The 22451-nt window shown below is 38.0% G+C and overlaps 1 protein-coding gene across 14 annotated transcripts in view; it reads left to right on the forward strand.

Moving 5' to 3' along the window:
- Positions 1–22451, forward strand: part of HDAC4 (histone deacetylase 4) — a 102103-nt gene that overhangs the window by 36171 nt on the left and 43481 nt on the right. For 3 of the 14 annotated variants that reach the window (XM_089729326.1, XM_089729330.1, XM_028183916.2), the window contains one exon: positions 21578–21641. The exons of the other annotated variants lie outside the window; for them this stretch is intronic. The gene's annotated coding sequence lies outside the window, so the exon portion shown is untranslated. The remainder of the gene's footprint in view (positions 1–21577; positions 21642–22451) is intronic. 14 annotated transcript variants of the gene reach the window in all.

Consider the following 22451-nt stretch of genomic DNA (forward strand, 5'->3'; position numbering starts at 1 on the left):
AATAGTGTTCGTCATTACTGTTTATGTCGGGAAACAATAATTCGTTTGTTCTCTTTGAAAAGTATGATAGGATATAGTATGATATGATAGGTTGATCCTATAACACTCTGCTTTTTTTAATATAAGCGCTGTCTGTATGCGCCTTTAATAATTTACTTTATTTGTTTACGGGTGCAATGTAATATTTTTCAATTAACTTCCTATGTTGTTTTCATACACTCAATTAAATTTGTCCACCTTTACAACAACGCAGGTAAGTTTAACATTACTTTTTATCTCGCTTCGGTACAAATGCAATAGAGCTTAAAGCAGCCCACTACTGTCGTGAAGTATTTAAATAATGAAAACTCGACATTCAAGAACACGGGCTGAATCTATTTTAAAATTTGTATGGATTCAATCTTCAATTCAATCTTTTGTATGGATTTCAAGTGTAATAATATTTATCTTTTTGTTTGCGTCTCGAACGTGACCTCTAGACTAAAATTTTTTGATCAGTTATTTAAATAAATGTTATCCTCAAAATGGTTGTGTGTATGTAGCCAGTACATAGAGGCGAGTCAAATTTTATATATTTATTATTTTACATTTATTTTCATAATATTAATTAAAAGACGATTACTAGACAATAGTATCAGCAGAGATTCTAAAGCTGAAATGAAATTTAATATACCTATATTCTACTCATTAGATGAAGAAGTCTTTTGTAAGGATTGCCCTTGTAAAGATGTTGCGACAAAGCGTTTATGATATCTAAGACGCCCAGTGTATTGGTGTACGTTCATCACATGTAAGGTGTGAAACGGATATCGACCCGGATACTCGTAAAAACAAACGTAATGAGCCTGGAGGAGCTTACTAGTGGCCATTCCAAGGGTTCCGTTGCAAACATTCCAGAGCGTATTATTTTAGTCTAAAACATACAGCTCTAATTTAGAACCTCTCCTTTTTTTCTTGAAGTCGGTCAATAAAGAAACTCCCAAACGAATCGAAACAAGAATCAGTTTGTTGTTTTGAAAATTTTCATGAAACCGTTTGTGTCATAAAACCGCAATGACGTCCGAACAGAACTAATTACTGTTTCACAAACTACTTACACGAATTAATCGGATGCGGTTAACGGAGTATACGTACAAAGGAACTGTGCAGCAACGAATCAATCGGTGCTTGTGTTAGTATATACTGATGATACACTAGTGGACGCAGCGGAAATAATTGCGGATAGGAGATCGGGCCAAAGTTCTCAATTCTTTATTACATTCAATCCCTTAAATTACATTTCTCCTCTGCCTTACTGGTGGTAGGACCTCTTCCGCACGGGTAGGGACCACCACCCTGCTTATTTCTGCCGTGAAGCAGTAATGCGTTTCGGTTTGAAGGGTGGGACAGCCAGCCGTTATAACTATACTTGAGACCATAGAACTTATATCTCAAGGTTGGTGGCACATTTACGTCGTAGATGTCTATGGGCTCCCGTAACCACTTAACACCAGGGGGGCTGTGAGCTCGTCCAACCATCTAAGGAATTCATTGCGGATAGGAGATCGGACCAAAGTTCTCAATTCTTTTCTCAATTTAATGGTATAGTGGGTGTGAGTGACAGCACATAACTCACCTTGAGACACTGCATTTCGAATTGCATTTGTTAGGCGGCCGTCGTCCACGCCGAGCTGAAAAAGCACACGATGGACCGAAACTTGCCCTGCGACCAGTGAAATATTTGCATCTCATATCAAAAAGCAGAAGCTATAATTAACGTTATTTTTAAATTTGCAATTTAAAATTATTCTAATTTCGTGTGACTCGTAGAGGATTGTATGTCAGGGTACAATTTTAGTTTTAGAATAAAACTGGTACCGCTATATTACGTCGTGGTATCGGCTCTTGTTACCTTGTTACAATTTAAAAGATTATTATTCAATTAATTGTATAAGTCTTTATGTTAAATAACGTAATTTAGTATTAGAGATGAGACGAAAAATTGTAGGGTCATATTTTCTTTCTCTTTCTTTTTTTATTGTTTATATGGGTGGACGAGCTCACAGCCCACCTGGTGTTAAGTAGTTACTGGAACCCATAGACATTTACCACGTAAATGCGCCACCCACCTTGAGATATAGGTTCTAAGGTCTCAGTATGGCTACAACGGCTGCCCCACCCTTCAAACCGAATTACTGATTCACGGCAGAAATAGGCAGGGTGGTGGTACCTATCCGTGCGGACTCACAAGAGGTCCTACCACCAGTGATTATGCAAATTATAATTTTGCGGGTTTGATTTTTATTACACGATGTTATTCCTTCACCGTGGAAGTCAATCGTGAACATTTGCTAAGTACGTATTTCTCTCTCAAATAAGCGGCGCTTTAAAGTCTAAGATTTTAGTTGCTGTAGATTATATTACTCTTTTGCGTCATGTTGCCCCCGGATCGCGATGATGTGTACTTCTTCAAGCGAGGTTGGTAGAGAGTTCTCGGCGGTAGGCAGCGGCTTGGCTGTGACCCTGGAGTTGCTAATGTCCATGAGCGACGATAACCACTCACCATTAAATGGTCCATATGCTCTTTTACCTAATAGGACAATAAAAAAAAGCGTATTAAAAAGTAACTCAAAGTTGCAACATACGACCTATCATCAATGACTTTTCATCAAATATTCCATTATTGTGTTTAGAATAGAACGGCGACTAATTAAGTATTATATTCTCCAAATCCAGCCCCCCGCCGAGTTACTCGGTTCAAGTTCACGAAGATTCGAAAACGACCTTAACATCTTGAACACATCGATTTGTTTCTGAAAAATCTAATAGAGATTCAGGTACTTATTTGACTTCATTGTACCAACAGAGCACTGGGCTGCTGAGTGATGACTCAGTACTCTATCCATCCCTACAGCTACGTAAACCGTCACTGCAAACAATAACTTTAACCGATTGGATGAAATGCCACGCTCCAGCCCTGCTCGCGGTAAACAAGGAAGCGACAGTTAAGGCCTATTCGTGTAGTTCAGTCTCGGTTGATGGATCAGCCAAAAAAGTCTCCTGGCCTTGAGGAGTCTAACGCTCGAGTGTTCTTCCGGAGACGAATGGACGTGTTCTCCTGGCGACACGTGGACAAGGTCTTCATAATCTATATTAATATATAAATCTACAGTGGTTTTTACGGATGTTCCGTTATAACTACTGAACCGTGCATCCGATGGACTTGAAACTTGGTATTCATGTAAAAAATACATGTACTTAATGGATAGGCTAATATTTATATGAGTGTTGGACTCCCTACACCAGTTACGGGGGTGTTAATGATGACAATCTTTGTGGGGGTGAGAAATAATAATGTTAATTTTAAATGCCCAGCGAAGCGGACGGGTAAAGCTAGTATTAATACAGTATCGTTTATCTATCGAACACACGTTACAATGGAACAGTCGAGTCACTGTAATCTACGCTGGGAACTCTTCAAATCTAATTTAAAGAAAGACGTAGTGTTAAGTTTGGGAAACACTGATGAGTACATTCCAGATTTCAGGCTATAAGGACGAGCCTCGTTCCAACAGGAGGTCTTCGGTGGTCGGTGATTATTGTCCTTTGAATTATGACCTATCAATTACTATAATAGTTTGTGGGGTAACAAGTTTCATAGTGTTTTTCTGTGGGTTTTTTGGGTCTCGTCTGACTATCTGCGCAATTTAAAATTCACACAAGTGACGTAAATAGCGTTGAGTGATCACGATTGCTCATGTTTGCAATGACACTTAACGATCTAATTGTAAAATATGTGCCGTGATCATGTGACAAACTTAAAACTATGCGTTGCTGGCGCGTTGCAATAAATAAATAAAAACAGTAAAACAGCACTTCCCAATGCAAGTAATGATTAAAGGAAGTATTATTCTATTGGAGACATTAAAAAACTCTTCTCTGACTCAATTTCACGTTTCAACGACTCTCAATATACAGATAGATAAAGATCAACTGTTTCCTGATTCTAACAAATCGATCGAAATAAATCAGGCTACGTAGATTGTTTTTTTTTTCTTCCGAAACAACCCTGTTCAGAGATCAAGTATCTGACAGTTAACTGTTGTCCTTAATGCGACCAGAAAATCTGAGAACATGCGACATCTCGCATAAGCGTCGGTACTAAACCACTGGTGTACGAAGATCTGAAATTGTAACGGAATTGGGGACTGTTAACGCCTTTGCCGTATCTGTGTGTCGTCTATAATCTATAATAAGCTAACTACTCTTTAATTAAAATATAATCTGTCTCTTAAAAAACATTTTTACGAAGGAATAATTCCCGCTTCTTTCCTACCTACTTCATACAATCTAAAACAAGTTTCTTGCTTCTTTACATATGTACTTCATTCTAATTTATCAAAAATATAAAACTAAAGGATCTCTAAACAAATTATTGTATGCAAATATAAAATAAAGTCTCGTAACAAAAAACAACGGAATTTCATTGTATCACCAGATAGAGGGACTGTTGTGTGAACGAAGCCTCCGAACTAATGGTGAATGGTCACCGTCGCTAATAAATGTCAGAAATGCAACCAAGACGCTGCCAGTCTTTTTAAGTACGTTGTTTTGAAGATGTATGCCTGCCGGACTTCATCCAATGAGTTTATGGCGTGACATTTATGTATTTTAAAGTGAATAACTTTTTGTTGATGGGGAAAGTAAATGAACCATTAAATGTCATTAGATTTTGAGTCATGGATGTCGGATGTTTCAAATTGCATTAATGGGTATATAGCAGGTAGGGAGGTAGTTCCTACCCGTGCCCCTTACCTCCGTTAAAACTTTAGTAAATAGCTAGTTTATACATGTACCACGTTATTAGAGTCGCTACGCAAGAGAATAAATTGATTAAATAAGTAAAACCAAAATATTGATGATTCCTCTAATTTGTTATTTTTTTTCAAAGAATCGTCTGTTTAAGAGTTACATTGAAAATGCACTAGATGTTATTTTTTTATTTGTAAAGCTTAAGTACTTCAATAATTAATGACGACACAGGAGAAATCACGGACAATGATGTAGCAATCGAGATGCTAATTATTATTTTTGCTTAGATTGATGTACGAGCTCACAGCCCACCTGGTGTTAAGTGGTTACTGGAGTCCACAGACATTTACAAAGTAAATGCGCCACCCACCTTGAGATATAAGTTGTAAGGTCTCAGTATAGTTACACAACGGCTGCCCCACCCTTCAAGCCGAAACGCATTACTGCTTCACGGCAGAAATAGGCGTGGTGGTGGTACCTACCCGTGCGGACTCACAAATCAAATCAAATCAATAATCAAGTAATACCACTAGTAATCAATAAATATATAGTATGTGGTGCAGGTGTTTCCGTGGACTGTTTCTTGACCTTTGCAGGTCGAAGATGTGGGCGTGTTTGTTCAAGTGCGCATTCCTAGAAAGGAACAATCATTTGTGAACTCGTATGTTGTAATAACAATACGTATCTTGTTTTCATGTAGCGAATGTAGCCATTGTTGTCTACTTGACGATTTCATTTGTTTGGAGGACTTTTGACATTTCGCATTTATTATTAAATCTATGTTATATTTTACCGTATTTACGATAAAGAATGATAGAAATGATTGGAAGTGTAGGCGTTGACATTTGCTAATATCATGTTTAAGAAAAGTAAAAAAAATCGTTGATGAAAACTAGGTATAATAAGATCGTAAGGTGAAAAAATTGTAACGGTAATATTTTTTTAATGCGCTGTTAAAAAAATTAAAGTCAGCTGCCAAGCAGCCCTCTACTGTGTTGTGAGCTACTTTCACTTTAGAATGCTTTATTTGTTTATTTACTTAATTCGTCGAAAGTATTTGTCTTAATAAAGTTAAAAAAAAAATAGAAACTAATTAACTAAATATCAGATATGATAAGCTCTGTTACACTACAATTGTGATGTATTTTCAAAGAGTACCTAAGTACAAAAGTTATTTATATACATATATATAAATGAATTGCTGTTCGTTAGTGTCGCTAAAACTTGAGAACGGCTGGACAGATTTGGCTAATTTTGGTCTTGAATTATTCGTGGAAGTCCAGGGAAGGTTTAAAAGGTGAAAAAATATAAAAAAGCTCGGAATTATATAAAAACAAACAATTTTGTTTTTCCTTTGATGTGTACCCTTGATGTGTCTTTTATTTATCGATTGAGGTACTACGAAGTCTGCCGGGTCAGCTAGTCATAAAATATAAGTTTTTCCACTGCGTACTTCCTGCAGTGCACAAAGGAAAGCTCTTAATTGAGATCAGCAGGAGCGCACAAATTAGGTAACGATATTGTACGTTCCTACCTAAATGTTATACTATTTACATAACCGAAACAGGATTGAACCGTTGCTCTTGTGATGTTTTTGTCATAAAACGTTGTTTTCCCGTATTGAGTTTTAGATATTACAATAACAGGATAAATTAAGGCCGAACACATTAGCGTCTTGATGTAGCACGCAAATTGATTAAATCGATGTGATCGGTTGCATTTGCGTCAAGATCTCTCGAAGCAGTCGATCGTAAATCTTCCCTTATCTGTGTTTATGTTAGCTCTGTGTCAGCACCCCGCGCGACCGATTTATAAAAAGATCCTGACATCATACCGTACGTACAGTACTATCGCGTTTGTACTCGTAAGACTTCTAGCAATGTCTTAATTGTGTTGTAACATGTCGTCTTTGTGAAGTAACTTTATTGGAAGCTCTTTTTTATTATTTCGACAGACAAACAGACGGCTTAAACACAACTATGTCCATACATTGTTAATACTGGTGGTAGGACCTCTTGTGAGTCCGCACGGGTAGGTACCACCACCTTGCCTATTTCTGCCGTGAAGCAGTAATGCGTTTCGGTTTGAAGGGTGGGGCAGCTGTTGTAAGTATACTGAGACTTAAAAACACATGACTCGAACTGGGTGTCGGCATTTACGTTGTAGATGTCTATGGGTTCCGGTAACCACTTAACACCAGGTGAGCCGAGAGCTCATCCACCGATCTATGCAATAAAAACATTTAAAAAAAAACAGGCCGCCAATCGTGAGCACCTGTGAACACACTTCACGTAACTTGTCTAAAAGAACTGATACTTACTTGCCCAGACTTGAATATTGATTGAGGGACGCCCATGGTCCTGTCAGCCTACGGCCGCTTAGAACACAATGTAATGATGTACTCGTAAACGTTTACAATATTGATCGAAGTTATTTCAATGTCGTGTTATTTTCACGTTTCATTAGCGCCGATCGCTACCTGTCATCTTTAACTACGAGTAGTGTGGAATCTAATCTGCTGTCGAGCTTGCTTATGTCAGTGATGATTTAAACAGTGTTTATTGAATTCACATTAAACAGTCACCGCAGATCTGGAAATTTTTGGTGAAATCTCAATTCAAACACAACTTTTTTACTTTTTTACCGGTGGTAGGACCTCTTGAGGGTCCGCGCGGGTAGGTACCTCCACCCTGCCTTTTTCTGCCATGAAGCAGTAATGCGTTTCGGTTGAAGGGTGGGGCAGCCGTTGTAGCTATACTTGAGACCTTAGGACTTATATCTCAAGGTGGGTGGCGCATTTACGTTGTAGATGTCTATGGGCTTCAGTAACCACTTAACACTAGTTGGGCTGAGAGCTCGTCCACTCATCTTAGCAATAAACACATAAAAAAAAAACTATTGACGTGTGTGTGACGTGAAACCGTTACGGCAATAAGTACTGTTCCCGATTAGCTGGAGAACTGTGCGGAATTAAATAACCAAGAGATGTTTCGTGATGCAGACTGTATGTCTTCTGTAAAGTTGCGTGATGCTTCGAAATGATGAAAGGGAAATTGTTCTTTATTACCATACGCTGACAGGCGAGCACGTTATTTTTAACTCAGCCGTCGCCTATTCATCTTCATTACTAATGCGCTACGTCGCTGTGTCCACACCGGTTGATACCACCGCTCTGCCTGTTTCTGCCGGACATCAGAGTCCCGTTCCAGTTTTGTAGGGCTCGTCAGTGGTGTATGTCGGCGTTGCCACACGTCACTGCTAATGCTATTTCTTGAAAGCCTTTCTCACTGTAATATCTTCGTATCCATACATAAAAACTTGTCCTTACTGATTCATTAACGCAGACCCTAAGCCATTGGAGCTATATAAATACTTCAAAATTTGGCCGTAGTAAATTTTACGCATAAGGGCGTAAAATAGGGGACTAATTAATGGTCGTATGAGAATTCCTAATTTTCAAAGTAAGTTTAGAAATTCCAAATACTAGCTTGGGGTCAAAATACACGGAAATCAGTATTATTCAAAATTACACCCATACAAGAGTGAGTTTTTTACGAGAAATCGGTCATCTATGAAGAAAGATTATATTTCAGGGGATTCGATTGTTCAAACGTCGAAGTCACAACTGTAGAAAAACATTTATACATTTTATAGAGAACTAGAGATACATGCATATGCTTGATGCCGCCAGTCTACTCAGTACAAGTTGTATGGCAGCCAAACGAAATGTATTTGAACGAATAAAATGAACACATTATGTATGCGGCGATGCCTGCGTTCGTCGACACAATATGCAATCAAGATCTCTATTTTTAGCGACAATAAACGCTTAGAGACGGCGAGACGTTATAAATTTTTTAATGATACCCCATCCCAATCGTCCACACCGACTTCATTAATTCCCTCGCACGCGCAGCTGTGCGATATTTATTATAATATTGTTATTTCGTCACTGATTACGTTATTGTGTGTAATAATAGCATTAAGTGTTCTTGTGCTTTAGACAATTGTACATATTGTCTTGGCTCGATGCGTTGTGTGATATCGAAGTGAATTTCTGTCAGCTGTAGTAGCAAAAATACACAAACGACTGGTGAATGGGCGTATTGATTGTAGATTCGGAAGTGATTCCGGCACTCATCTTCAGACTAAGAGAGTATACACTAAGGCTAAACTTCATGGTAAAAATACAGTATGTGTAACTAGCCGTGTCGAATCAGGACATCCCATACCATCGATACTACACAAATTTCTATACGATGTACCTTTATCGTAGATGTTCTATGTAAACATTTGTAGTCTTTTATTGTTAGTAAAATTACTCGGATCGTACATTTTATAGCCGTCGCGGCTGATTCTAGTTAGGAAACTTGTTGAAAGATTAGTCAAGAAGCAGACTTGTTATTTATAGAACCGAAACCAACGATTACGTTCATTACGCAAGAAGTCGTCGCCGGAAGCGTTCATCAAACAATGTCAACAGTTCAAGCTTCAATTTCGACCACCACCTGCTGTTTGTCACCAACATGACCCAACTCCGTATAAAGTTTGGACATCAATGTTCTTGATTCGATTGTCTATGGCAAAATTTATTACTGGTGGTAGGACCTCTTGTGAGTCCGCGCGGGTAGGTACCACCGCCCTGCCTATTTCTGCCGTGAAGCAGTAATTCGTTTCGGTTTGAAGGGTGGGGCAACCGTGTAATTATACTGATGCCTTAGCACTTATATGATCTTATATCTCAAGGTGGGTGGCGCATTTACGTTGTAGATGTCTATGCGCTCCATTAACCACTTAACACCAGATGGGCTCGTCCACCAATCTAAGCTATATAAATAAAAATGTACCCTTGATCTGTTTTCTGACATTGTTGATAACACGTTACTATCATGTTTGAAACTGCTTAAATTTACTCGTTTACTTTAATACATATAACCGCATGAGTCATGTAAACATTTGGGCCAATGTTGTTTGAACTTTTTGAGCCATTTATACTAGTACAAACCGGAGGTCACTCGTCTAGACCTTTGTGCGTCACAATTACACAGTAAATGTTTATGGATATCGTTCTAAGAATGTTATTGTGGATCGGAATGTCATCTTACCGCGGAAACTTATCGGCTCTACGTAATTGCGTTTTTAAATTAAAACTCTGTTAATGCTCACAATGGAATACTGGCTGCTATAGCAAGACAATTGGATTTGAGATTTTGAAATATTTTTTCGCTGTCGCAAATAGTATCTTTCAATTTTGAGGATCTATTTGTTGACGTCACTAAGACAAGAGGATTCCGAATTCCCGAATACACAGGACGCGTCCCAGCCCTTGCCTGAAAATAATGATGAAAATCGCGAGTGAATAACTATTTTTCAATTTTTTTTGTACACGTATATTGTAAACGTATAAAATGCTATAGCAAGTAACATTTCAGTGAATTCTCGTCATTGTACCGTGAGTCATGGTGGAATTGATCGCGATTGGTGAGCCGAACGCACGCGACCCCCGGGACCCACCCACGACACCCACGCTTGAAGTCTACTAGGCTTTCAGGCAATGGTTCCCACGATGCTTGGAAAATGTATAATGGGAACATAGCGAGTGATTTTCATTGTGATATCACCTGTGATACCTACCTCATCTATGACCAAATGCGATACCATATGAACTAGCTTAGGAGCTGCGAGTGAACAATCATTTACAGTGACAAATTAAACTGGCTTTGGTAATTATTCGGAACAAAAAGCAAATTACATTTTAAGTACATTGGTGGTACGTTTATTGTCATTCTATAAATCAATACTATGTGTTTATGTCGATAAATAGGAAGGAATACAAGTATGTACCGGAAATTCAGAAGCGAGTATAAATCCCAAACACGCTTCGTTCCGGATGTGACGCAGGCGTTCTAAACACGCCAGATCGTTGGGGATTCTGCCAGAGATTTTCTCTAACGCATGCGCACAACGAAACTGCGACGTTTGAAAACTTTTACTTGTAATTTATAGAAATAATAGCTTTCCTTTCATAAATTATATGTTTTATTTGTCTTTGAAGAGTAGACATTAAATCGTATACGGCCACCATTATCAAAGATTACCACACTTATACCAACACTTTGATAAGGGAAGTGGATATTTCAATTTCCGTGGAGTAATTTTTCTCTTCAAAATCGCCTTTTAAAATAGTTTCGCGACCAAACTAGGCAGGGCCGTACCAAAAGAGGCCATACTGGAATTTTGGGATTTTTAAAATAACAATTTACAAGATGCAATTAAGATGCAATTTGTAAAGTACGGCGGATGTATGTCGTGGTCTCAACTGTACCGACTCACTAAAAAAAGTGATGATTTGCACATTTACAGTATCGTTATCGACAATTATCGGCAACTCGTCCGCTCCTAGACTTCCAAAGTGCCAGCGTTAAGAACTACGTACTCTGCATGTTCCTATGACCCCTATCATGTTGTCAGTTCCAAATACTACACAAGCAAAAAAATATCTTTCCGTTCAAACAGCTCTGCAACTATCAAAGTATTCGTTAAATAAAAACGATAAAATAAAATCCATTCTAATAAAAAATGCAAGTCACGATAGTCGTGTTGTAAGTTCTATAAATAGACGATAAAAGTAAACTTGTTTCGTTCTGAGATCAGATAATACTGTGCAAACGGTGGTCGTGACAAAAATATTAAATAATTTTTTATAATTGAATTTATAATGATGTTTTTAGTTTGATTTATCCAATGCAGACGAGGCTTCGATCATTTAAGTAAAATGGTAAGATGTGTTGTGAGTTACACTTTCCTGCCAATATACGTTTACTTCACATTACGCGTCCGCCTAATGGACAAATCAGATGACATCGTTATGATATCCAAGGTAATATGTAATATTAGGCTCTTACTTATGAAATTATAGTGGAGGCCTATATTCAACGGTAGCTGGTAAGTCGGTAGTGATAATAAATAACTCAACCGTTCCAATGGTGATCTAAAATAGTATATCCACATAAATGGAGTTCCCATCTAGGATCTAATTCCGTCCCACAGTACCACGCGCCTGTCAATCGTTCTATAAGTTCCCGCCGGCTATTCTGGTTAGGCTATAAATGAACTCGGTCCGCTCACGATATTATTAGCATTGGCCATACGAATACACTTCGCACCTGATTGGACACGGGCCAGAATTTAATATGTTAAAATTATGGTACTAGATATTCTTGGGTCCCATAAAATTTGAAATGCCTAACTTATCTAATCTATTTAATCTATTAAGGATATGTTTTGCAATGTTTTTTCGATACATATTTTTATACATAGATTAATTTTTGAAACGGTATAAGTTGTGAAAGAAATAAACAATTGAACCGTAAAAGTGCAAATTTTTTTATCAATTTTTTATGAAAAATCAATGAAAATTTAGAGGTTTTTGTAAATCTTTTAAGTGTCCGATTTTTACATCAGAAACACCGAAGACCAGGCAAAATGAAGGAGCTTAAGCAGAAAACCAGGTTCTGGAACTAGACCGAGAAAACGCTAGGAAGATGAAGAAAGAAATAAAACAACAAATAATCGGCTCCTGTTTTACCCATGTTTAATTTAATAACTGAACGGTCTGAACATATTAAACTGTTTGTTTCCCAACTGTGTTAGGCTCTTGATCACAAAATACGACCATACTACCGTCTCGCTCCCCTTTTTCTTTAAGTATTGCTGCTATTTCCCCATGATCTGTTCATAGCAGTATCCTCAACTAATTTTCCTAGTGAACTATTCCAATTATTGATATCTTGAGTATTAGAGGTAGGTGTTGTGAGCCCAGTTGAGCTGTTCCTATTGTTACCGCAAAATAAACTCGTGCTCTAGTCTTAAAGGGTGGGGTAGTTGTGGGCCCGAAAACCGCGCAACATGCAATAGGTCCCAAACTTGTTCTTTCGATACTAGAGTGTCTGTTTATTATGATATCAAAGGATCGATTGAAAAACTCTGGAAACATGCTCAGCAGCTTAAGGGCCATATTTGATGTTTCCTTTATTGTATATTTAACAATTAAAATGTTGGACCACTGTTGATTTACACTGCAAATCATTAATTGTCACTTATTGCAATCCCAGCCATAACTGGTCGATAATAGAATTGTTTATTTAAAGTAGGAGGCGTGGCGTGTCAACAGATTCTCTTCTAGTTGGCATGGTAACTCGAGGCCGACGGGTAATGCCGATCTCTATGCCAACGTATTAAAACGTGGAATCTTTGTAGTTCAGTTTAATGTGCACGCACGCTGTGTTATTTCTGGCTTGCTTTATTGCTTCTAGTTTAGCACAGTTTGTGTTTTAATACTATTTGGGTCACATACGATTTATATTTACTCATTGTTTCGAATTTTTTTGTTAGGTTTTTGATTCTTTGTGATCTTAAACGCTGTACTAGAAACGCGATTTAATACCTCTTAAATAACAATGTATTTATTTCCTTATCTTAATATGTTTGGCATCAAAGTAAATTTAAATTTATGCTGAGCTATTGTGAATCATAGATATAAAGAATACATTCTATTGGTTTGATCACACGTATTATTCATTATAAAATTGGATGCTTTAAAAGTTTTTGAATTCACTGACGAATCTCGACAAGGCCGCTACAGCCATCGTTTGTTGATTTCGTTTAAATTATTTTCCTTAAATATTATCCCTGAATACACCACTTTTACCTATTAATTTTTTGTGTCCCAAATTGTGCCATGCGCGGCTTAGGAGTCGAAAGGATTAAACAACCCTATAGCTTTTCCACCCAAGTGTCCAATCCACACTGAGACATAACTCAGAACCTTCGTCAATGTATTTTAGTAATATTTTAGGCATATTCTTTTCTGTGGCAGCTAGTTTACGAGTTTAAATCGTGAAATAAAAATATTATGAAAATTGGTAAGACTTATCACGTTGTGGTATTTCTGGATTTCGGTACGTTTTAACACCAAGTAAACTATGAATGATAATAAAATACAAAACTTAATTGATGTCTTTAGTCTTCATACAATTTTCATTGATGAAATTCACTAAGATATGTGTGACTGTTAATTTTAATACTTCATTTATTATATCGCGACTATAATTGTTATGATACTTATTTTCGGCACCATTAGTACTATTAATATTCGTAAGACTCCCAGATAACTACAAGATTTTTGGTTAATTCTCACGAACAACACACACACACAGACACACAACTCTCAAACTGTGCAATCAAAAACTGCAAGAAACCTTGAATATTAATGAATACTATATTTATATTTGTGTATACAAACGGATTCCACGCTGGCACATTTTTGTAAGCAGTTATTTACCTAGAACCGTCAATGTTGCCCATTTTGTAATATGAGGTCTACCATCGAGAGCACAGATTTGTCTTTTGGTGTAAATGGCATGTGCGGACCCACAACACGTTTTGTATCACTAGAGCAAATTTATCGTAGCGTTACGTACGATTTATCGTTTACATCGTTAACAACGTGTAGTTCATTATGAAAGAGCTTGGCACTGAACAATGGACGTATGATACAAATGTACGCCTGGGAAATAATGTTTTATCATTTTGTTTAAGACCCAAATAGATCTGAACACTGGTCATATTTAATGTTTACAGCTTTAGGTATGCTCATAAATACAATCATCAACTCCTATTGTTATTTTCGTAAGCTTTGCGTATCGTTGAAAATTGGCGTATTCAAATCATGTCAGATCTATACGACGATCCGGCGTCTTGGGTTAATTACTATTTTATCATCATCTGTCCCAATTTTACCCAACTTTTCTACTAGTTCTTATGTTTTAGAGTATTATATGTGAGTGTTTGGAGGATCGTAACACCATTACCATGCGTCATCATTCAATCAGTTTTGAGGAGTAGGGTACCAGTTATCCAGCGCAATTGTCACTTTAATCTCAGAGTGGGTAATGATATTGCGATGTTTGTGCACTCCTCAGATTACTGAACTAATCGCACAGCATACCATTGGATCGGCTGTCGTATATGGAACATGATGCACTCACGCTGCCACGCCTTGACCGACTTGTGGCAGACGGTCGGTCGCCGTTACATGCGCTCACGGATCCCTCAAACGAACACGCCGTGCAAATCTATACTTTAAATAATTAATAGTCAAGGATTGCATTCATATGATTGTGTCCTACCGCAAATGGTGTGAATAGAAATCGAAGTAAACGTACGTGTTTTATTGAGATTAATGCCATCACAAATTAAAAGCCGTTGCCGGTTTGTCTCTGATATTGCTTAGTGTTGGAGACGAGTAAGCTAACTGAACGTTACCAATCTTAATGGCCATAAAAATTAAATACGTTATTGATAGTGAACTTGTAAGTGAATATGAAGCCGTCGTCAGCGCAAAAGTGGCCTAACCCACAATTTTTCATATTCGTGCTTATATATTGCAATGTATTTAAAACATAACTTGTGATTTAAAAACGACCTATCCATAGTCTCACCCATATATAGCAGATGGCTTTGTAAATGCTTTTGCCTACGAAACAGTGTAAAAGTAAATTCCAACCTTATCTCCATACTAGCTATGATATGTTTAGGCCACTTTTGCGCTGATTGCCTCATATATGAGTTCTAGAAAAACTTAACCTGTAAATACTTATATAAGTGTGAACGACACATGGTATGATTGAGGTAAGAAGCTCATATTTTGTTATTTTTCTTCGAATTCGGCAGAATTAGACAGGATCGTTGCACCGTCAATGAGAAATACCCATGTGTTTATAATAGTAGATGACTTATGAAACGAGATCCCGGCGCGGACCTTGGCCACGTCGCGTTTGACGGGGTGCCTGTTGCACAACGCGCTATTCTGATGCATCACCTTGTTCCCGAACTCCGGCGGCCGTTACGACACCTCCGACTAACGAGGAACATTCGACCCTTTCATTCAGCTGCTTCATTCAAAAATAAACTCTGGTTCATATGTTTTATGTTATAAAATTAAATTTTATGTTAATTACCTCATATACATTTTTTTATTGCTTGTATGGGTGGTCGAGCTCGAGCTGGTGTTAAGTGGTTACTGGAGCCCATAGACATCTACAACGTAAATGCGCCACCCACTTTGAGATATAAGTTTTAAGGTCTCAGTATAGTTACAACGCGGCTGCCACACCCTTCAAACCGAAACACATTACTGCTTCACGGCAGAAATAGGTAGGGTGGTGGTATCTGCCCGCGCGGACTCACAAGAGGTCCTACCACCAGTAATTACGCATCTTATAATTTTGCGGATTTGATTTTTATTACACGATGCTATCAAACAATTTTATCAAAGTATCATTACAAAGTTTTAAATTTGTTATGAGTATTTGAGTCTATTTGTTTGTTTTGTTGCGAATACCGTGGACTGCCATGCGAACAAACGAGTCCATTCTAAGGCAGCTAGACATCCGAAAAAGGCTCTCTTCCATCTGCCGGGAACGTGTTATGAGCTTTTTCGGACACATCATGCGGTCTCCCAGACATGAATTAGGGAAGCTCATAATTACGGGTCGAATAGAAGGCAAGCGCGCCGTGGGCAGAACACCAGCCAGATGGTCAGATCTAGCAAGAGAAGCACTCGGTGGTAGTCTGTACCATGCAGTCCATGCCACCCATGATCGAGCACATTGGAAGTACGTCGCATGTGGTCGCGATCCTCAGTAGTGAGGGAACGATATAGAAGGTTTGTTTGACTAACTGTGCATCCTAATTTAGACAATGACTGAATCACATCGAATATACTTACTAATATGATTATTTATTGACTATAAAATTTACTGTCAGTAGCATTAGATCTTGCAGATTAAACACGTTAGTAATAATAAGCAAGAACGTATATATATCTATATCGCTTGCGTATCTATCTAATCATGGGTCCGATTCTTGATTTAGTAACACTGTTTTCGTTGAATGGAAAATTACAAGTGGTTCCTAATATTTAACTACGAATGCATGGTGAATAATTATAATATTTCATAAATTTATCTCAATGATCTCATTGCTTATGCTAGACGCGTCTACATGACACTGGTAATTACGTTTTTTAAACTCTCATTTAATCAAGCAATTGATCTTTATAAGATGTGAAGATAGCAAACTGAACAGTGGGTAACCCTACCGAATAGTGTAGGTAGTATCCTTACTTTATTTTCACATAGAATACTTGTCTTGATCCTGTCTTTAGGACAAGTAGGAAATTTGATTTGTGAACCGGAACGTGTTGGTATTTCTTCTTCTTATCTCTGCCAATGTATTCATCTTGTATATCTACTTTTTTTAGTAAACATTCTTAAGAGTGATTCATGTTTTTCTATTGCTTAATAAATTGAATAATCAGTAAATTTTATTGTGACGAGATAATATAATTATCAAAGGTAACATTCTGAATTAAAAACGTTTGATTTTAATGTTAGAAAATACATGATGTTGAACGTATTACGAGTACACAGTTTTCTGAGTTTGACGCGTGACTATTGTTAAACACGTCATAAAAATGTCTCTTTCTAAAATTGATATATCAATAGCCCAATTTATCGTCGATTAGATTCTTTTGATTCCTCACCTTCAATAAACATGTGACTGTTGGTTTTGATAAAATCATTTATAATTCGTTGTTTTGTGTGAGCTCTCAGTGTTGAAGTATGTGTGGTGACCACAGCGTAGATTTTTCCAATGGAAGACATCACGATGCGTTTCTCTCATCAGAAGTCGGTAATTTTAAGTTTTTATGCCCAACAAATCGTGACAGTTAATGGTTGATTTTTTTTTATTGCCCGTGCATGCAGACGAGCATACGGCCCATCTGATGGTGAGTGGTTACCGTCGCTCACGGGCGTTAGCAATGTCAGGGATAGAGCCAAGCCGCTGCCTACCGCTTAGTACTCTCCACAAGCTTATATTTGTTTGGATTTTGTAATATTTCCTTCCTTATCAACTTTATAAAAAAAGTCTGGCGCGAATGTCCTCACGAGTGCTCAAGATTATTAACATTATTAAATAGGTCGACTTGCGGCTGCGCTTGTTCGCCTGCGAGGGTCAGTTCAACATTTTCTTGAGCTTCTACGATTTATAACAAATGACAATCGCGATTGATAATGTGCTCATCAAACGTAGCTATAATTAGAGCCATCAATCAAGGTGCATCACGTGCCAACGGCTTTCAAGTAATCGATGACGTTACGTCTGTCAGCGAGAATTGGCGCCAAGATGCTGTAATCGGGACGAGAATCGGGAAGCGACCCGATCCCACGGCGCCGCGCACAGCCATTATGTACATAAACAGATATTATTTTAAAACTTCAAAGGTTTATTGGTGTTCCGCGTGTATTCGCGTTCTTCAGCCAATTGAGTTGAACGTTTCGCTTCAACAAATTACTGTTTTTTCGCAACACAGTATAGCTAAACAGAACTATACCTTAAATACTGAAAGAATTAAACTTAACAATTTAGGATCTAAAACCCAGTTAGTGGGTGTTTGGGGTGCGCGTCCTTGTGTACAAACAATGTTTGTTTCGAATTAATTATTGACCGTTAATACGGACAACTGTCAGTCCGCACGGGTAAGTTCTGGAACCTGCAAAAACCTGAATCGCGCTAACGAACTTTTTTACTGGTGGTAGGACCTCTTGTGAAACCGCACAGGTAGTACCACTACCCTGCCTATTTCTGCCGTCAAGCAGTAATGCGTTTCGGTTTGAAGGGTGGGGAAGCCGTTCTTACTATACTGAGACCTTAGAACTTATATCTCAAGTTTGTTGGCGCATTTATGTTGTAGGTGTCTGTGGGCTCCAGTAACCACTTAAAACCAGGTGGGCTGTGAGCTCGTCCACCCATCTAAGTAATAAAAAAAAAGATAAAAATATAGCAGGTATTATAATATGATGTGGTGTACTATTGGCAATAAAGTATTCTAGAGAATATATACATACAATAAATAGATATATACCGTTTACATATAATATGAAATAACTATTTGATTTATATACAAATTTACATATCAATATACTAATAAACTGAATAGCATTGAAGGCTTTAACATAGCCGATATGTATATAAATAAAATAAGGAGAGTAGTCGATGATTATATCACAAGCCATAACTTCGAAGCAACGCCTTTCTTTCAGCCGAACCGAGTGACGCACCCGAAGGTCGGCAGTACCATTCCGCGGCGCATACTGTACTGGTCATAGGAAAGTCCCTCGCCGCGTTGATATAAAGGAAAAACACTAAATCGTCACCCGAAGCGGCTGTAGCCAATATACGACCACGCGATACGCAATACTGAGGCAATATTTAAGATTACTTCACGTTTTTTTTATGTTCCCTGTCCTTATGAGTCTTATTATATGATTCTTAATTTAATATAGTGTGTCAGAGCTGATGACGGCTAAGGAAGGCGATTTCTTGGGGAATTATGATAATGGCTCATATATTATTATAGTAATTACACACACAGGTAGATTAACACCATGATAATTAAATCTAGTATGTCGCAGAGGAAAACAGAAGTATCCAAAAAACAAAATTCATTAACAAATCACGTCTTTTTTACTGGTGGTAAGACCTCTTGTGAGTCCGCGCGGGTGGGTACCACCACCCTGCCTATTTCTGTCGTGAAGCAGTAATGCGTTTCGGTTTGAAGGGTGGTGCAGCCGTTATAACTATACTTGAGACCTTAGAACTTATATCTCACGGTGGGTGGCGCATTTACATTGTAGATGTCTATGGGCTCCAGTAACCACTTAACATCAGGTGGGCTGTGAGCTCGTCCACCCATCTAAGCAATTAAAAAAAACGTCACAGTGAAGAAATGTTCAAGTTGTTGATTACCAATGTAAACAACGACCGTCAGCTGACTGATACGCGACGCACCGGAAGGGCGACAACCCCGACCGGATGCGTAATCAGTGCACGCTGCACCCGCCCCCACTCGCGCTTCCTCGGCAAAAACTCGGCGGAGGGGAAGCGCGGAGGCCACTTAATGGCTATCGGAAAGGGTGCCTTATGTAGATCTCTGCACATCGCAAAATTGTTTCTCTAAAGGCTGGTGTTTTTCCACAAGAGAAAAATCCAACTTCTAGTGAACAGTACTTGTATCATTTCTTTACCATTACCTGAAAGTTAAAGATTCACCATCCTGCCTGTTTTTGCATGACCGCTTTGTTTTAGAAACGAGTAGGATAGTGGCATTTGTGATCTATCATCATTCATCTAATAGGATCTGTATAAAAGGTTACCAATTGGCTTCAAAACAAACTGCTGTTTATACTTATTAGAAACGGGTTCGAGTCGCCTTCGGGAATTGTAGAAGAATTTGACCAAACAAAACTCATTGTTTTCTGAAATGGTTCCTATGTGTGTAGTCATGATTATTAACGCTGATCTATTATAGAACTCATCTATTTCACAACTTTCTCTGTCACAAATGATTTTTTATTTATTTATTTCATTGCTTAGATGGGTGGGCGAGCTCACAGCCCACCGGGTGTTGGGTGGTTACTGGAGCCCATAGACATCTACAATGTAAATGCGCCACCCACCGTGAGATATAAGTTCTAAGGTCTCAAGTATAATTATAACGGCTGCACCACCCTCCAAACCGAAACGCATTACTACTTCACGACAGAAATAGGCAGGGTGGTGGTACCTATCCATGTGGACTCAAGAAGTCCTACCATCAGTAATAAATACACTGTTTCTCAAGAAGTAAGTGCTTTTAATGAATTTTTTTGGGCGTCATGTAAGAGTTCAGGGTTAGCAAGTTGACAGGCACACGCGACCAGTGCGGATACATTAAAAGAAAACAGTCAATTTGGCGCGCGTCTATTTTCGACAGCAGACAACATGTGGGCGTCCGATGGGGCACGCCATCGTCTCAAATAGAATTTACAAAACTTCTCGCACGCGGAAATCCTATTCGGTTCGCGTCTGATAATAGAATTTTTGTGACAACGCAACAGGACCTGACCGTCAGAACGTGTTTGTATTCTAGGCTTATTGTTTGAAGTATCTTAATTTACATGAAAATTCTAAAATCGTTCTCTTGATATACATCTAACTACAGATAAAACAGCAAGCAACCTTGACATATGCATTGGGAAATTGATAGATGAAGTATCCATAAGTATACAATGGTGGACTAGGAGTTTTATAAAGGAAATGCGTATAATTTCGTAATTATACAGATGGCAGTCGCGTTGTCACGATAGTAAATAACAATCACTAACAAAGAGCGATAGGATAACTAGATAATTTAACACAACAGTACTTACCAAATTTTCCCTGCCAAATCTTTAGTAGCTTACGGGACTATGCCAACTACAGGCGGCCGGAGTACTTACCATTCGCTCATTAGCATACGTCGTCATATATTTTACGCTACTGTCTACCGCCTAATAGCTTCCCAATTAACCAACATAATGCTGAGCTTATATTCAGATATTTTGCAGAAATGGCTTAAGGTTTGTTGGAAAAAAGTACTTATAATATAACAATCTTTAACTTAAAAAAATACAGAAATCAATGATAAATTCACAGCAAAACAATTTTTAATGATTATTATTTATAAATGTGCTAAAACACGTCTGTATAGGTCGGTACCTTATATCTATAATCAAACTGCGCAATGGTCGGCGCTCCGCACTTTATACGTAGTAACAGGTAGTCGATCTATCGACGGTTCGGGCTTGAAGAGTTAAATAATCGTAGTTTCATTTATTTAATGGTTTTTTTCTCGTTTCAGGTAATTTGACTCTGGAATCGATCGAGGTACCAGCTTCGTGATAACGCTCATAGAACGAATATCGGTAATGTTCACTATTGTTCATATCCTTGTTGCTTCTAATTGAATAAGCCAAGTGTTAGTGCTTTAAACTTGGCCCAGAAAACAAATTCAATGACGTATAAACCCACGACCCTTCTCATAATTGATGAAGGGGTTAAGTACCATTTTTATGATTTTTTTGTTTTTACATTGAATGAAGGTGTTATGTGCCTATAAATATGAGACCTTAAAACTCTGAGGTTAAAGGCTATTTTTAGAAATTGCATGTGATGAAGGAGTTTTGTACGAAAAAAAAATATCACTTTGAATGAAAGTAATATGGGCACGTAACGTATTGTTTAATTTTAAATTATTCCAAACAATAATACTCTGGAATGTAAGAAGGAGATATATAGGCGATAGGCATAAGTAAGTTTAAAATAATAAAAATAACAGCCACGAACGCATAATATCTCCAAAAGAAGTAACAAGAGTTTGTTGCCGGTTTTCTCAAAATTAACAAATTGTATTATGTCCTTCATCCCCTCATGCCTTCAATTACATAGAACACAGTAATGCTAATATGAAGCATGAGCACGTATACTCTCGATGGAGTTGAAGTAGTGATCGTCAGCTACTAAAAATGGGAATGAAGGATTTTTCATTACAAAACTTGGCCACCCTTGGGATCAGCATAACGTTGGTTCATATTTTTTTGATTCTAACAGTTTTACAAGCGGGCTGACTTGAGGTCTGCCTTCTTTGGACTGGGCAGGATAGTAATTAACAGGGAATTAAGCTAAAGAACGAGTTGAAGATAGCAGAATGTCTAATGATTAGTTGAAAAAACTTG

Source organism: Bombyx mandarina, chromosome 08, assembly GCF_030267445.1.
Source record: "Bombyx mandarina strain Sakado chromosome 08, ASM3026744v2".
Lineage (NCBI taxonomy): Eukaryota > Metazoa > Arthropoda > Insecta > Lepidoptera > Bombycidae > Bombyx > Bombyx mandarina.